Genomic DNA, 2,500 nt, shown 5'->3' on the forward strand with positions numbered 1-2,500 from the left:
CAATCCTCACTATGTCTGGACCTGGTGAGTTTCCCCGTGTGAGTCAAATTAAGCCGCAGGCTCCACTCCTGGTGGTGCCCTTCGTCAATTCCTTTAAGTTTCAGCTTTGCAACCATACTTCCCCCGGAACCCAAAAACTTTGGTTTCCCATAAGGTGCCAAAGGGGTCATCCAATAACACCCTCTGATCCCTAGTTGGCATCGTTTATGGTTAGAACTAGGACGGTATCTGATCGTCTTCGATCCTCTAACTTTCGTTCTTGATTAATGAAAACACTCTTGGCAAATGCTTTCGCAGTAGTTCGTCTTTCGTAAATCCAAGAATTTCACCTCTGACAACGAAATACGAATGCCCCCAATTGTCTCTCTTAATCATTACTTCGGTCCAGAAACCAACAAAATAGAACCAAAGTCCTATTCCATTATTCCATGCTTACGTATTCAAGCGCTGGCTTGCTTTGAACACTCTAATTTTTTCAAAGTAAACGGTCGCAGATCCTGAGCACACTCAGTTAAGAGCACACCCAGTCTTTGCGAGGAAGAACAGCCCGGCCAGTAACATACCTTGCGGCAGACCGGCCGAGCCATCCCGAAATCCAACTACGAGCTTTTTAACTGCAACAACTTTAATATACGCTATTGGAGCTGGAATTACCGCGGGTGCTGGCACCAGACTTGTCCTCCAATGGATCCTCGTTAAAGGATTTAAGTTGTACTCATTCCAATTACAAGACTTGTAAAAGCCCTGTATTGTTATTTCTTGTCACTACCTCCCTGAGTCAGGATTGGGTAATTTGCGCGCCTGCTGCCTTCCTTGGATGTGGTAGCCGTTTCTCAGGCTCCCTCTCGGAATCGAACCCTAATTCTCCGTCACCCGTTGCAACCATGGTAAGCCACTACCTTACCATCGACAGTTGATAGGGCAGAAATTTGAATGAAACATCGCCAGCGCAAGGCCGTGCGATTCGATCAGTTACTATGAATCACCAATGACCGGGCAGAACCCGCATTGGTTTTTAATCTAATAAATACATCCCTTCCAGAAGTCGGGACTTTTCGCATGTATTAGCTCTAGAATTACTACGGTTATCCAAGTAGTAATGGTACAATCAAATAAACGATAACTGATTTAATGAGCCATTCGCAGTTTCACAGTACAAGTGCTTATACTTAGACATGCATGGCTTAATCTTTGAGACAAGCATATGACTACTGGCAGGATCAACCAGGTAACTATCCACCGCAGGGAACAGAAGTTCCTTGCTAAGCGGCCCCCCTCCGCAGAGGGAGAGCAAGCTTTCTTAGATTTTGCCTCCACGGGGGGAACCCATGAGCCAAACGGACCACACGGTCCCTCGGTCAAGGGAAACCCCGTCTTGTTTGCCACGTCTTTCTCACAACTGGACCCGTGCACAGTTCAGGCATACCTGTCAGACTCGCCAAGCGAGCTGAAGGAAGGCAAGAAAAGTGCTTCTGCGAAGGAAAATATCCTCCTGCTCTTTTGTCTCTATCATTAGCCAAAGGCTAGCGTACACAACTTCCATCTACACTCTGCCTGCCACTACAGTGACAATGCTTTCGGGCATCATCTTTTCCCTCCTTCGAAAGGAAAGCTACAAGCCCAACTTTCCTTGCCCGTTAGTCAATTCTGCCCTCTATTTCTCCGCCTTGCCGCCGTGGAACATAAGGGACAGGGTTTACTAGCCAGCTCCTCTCGGAACCTTTGCGACCAACCTGCCCACACTATAACCCCCAAACGCTAATAAGGAGACTGCATGATATGGTAGACAGAAAATAAAAACGCGAAAAAAATGAAATTTTGAAAATCGAACCCACAACCAGCCAAATCGTTTGTAAGTCATGCCAAATGACTGGTGACATCTTAAAAACCCATTGAAGCCACAACATCCCATAATTTCACGCTTTTAAAGATTTGTCACTATACGCACTGTAAGTACCTCACTAATTCTCACCTCAGATTTTACGGGAACATGTTCAAATTTTAACACGCCTCTCAGCACGACCAATTACATTAAAATTCATCGCAAAAGTCAGAATTCTCCAATTTTTGAAAAATTCACTATATTCACTGTAAGTACCTCGCTAGACAGTGGAGACCTCAGATTTTACGGGAACATGATCAACTTTCGACACACCTCTCAGCACGAGCAGTTACATAGAAATCCATCAGGAAAGTCGTGCTGTGAAGAGGTCTTTCGACTAAGAAAAATGGTGGTGTGAGGAGGAGTCACCTAAATCAGAGAAAAATACTCTTATAGGAGACTGCTACGAAAGACATTTCTGAGTCCACTGGCCCTAGTCCCCTAATAAGTGTATTTCTGTTTGTTTTAAGAAGGTCCTCCTGACATCACCAATCTTCTGTCTTCAATCCTAACCCCAACGTTAACCCTAACGCTAACCCTAACCCTACCTCCCTCAGGGGCAGTTCTATGGTTATGATCCCACGGTAGGCAGAAAAACTATCCCAATCTAGGTTTTCT

General features: G+C 45.3%; 1 pseudogene; it reads right to left on the minus strand.

Annotated features, from left to right (window-relative positions):
- On the minus strand, window positions 1–1,231 carry LOC146446750 (small subunit ribosomal RNA; annotated as a pseudogene; the record flags this gene model as incomplete).
- Window positions 1,232–2,500: the final 1,269 nt, after the last annotated feature.

Source organism: Pavona decussata, unplaced genomic scaffold (assembly GCF_977016875.1).
Source record: "Pavona decussata unplaced genomic scaffold, jaPavDecu1.1 SCAFFOLD_3239, whole genome shotgun sequence".
Classification (NCBI taxonomy): Eukaryota; Metazoa; Cnidaria; class Anthozoa; order Scleractinia; family Agariciidae; genus Pavona; species Pavona decussata.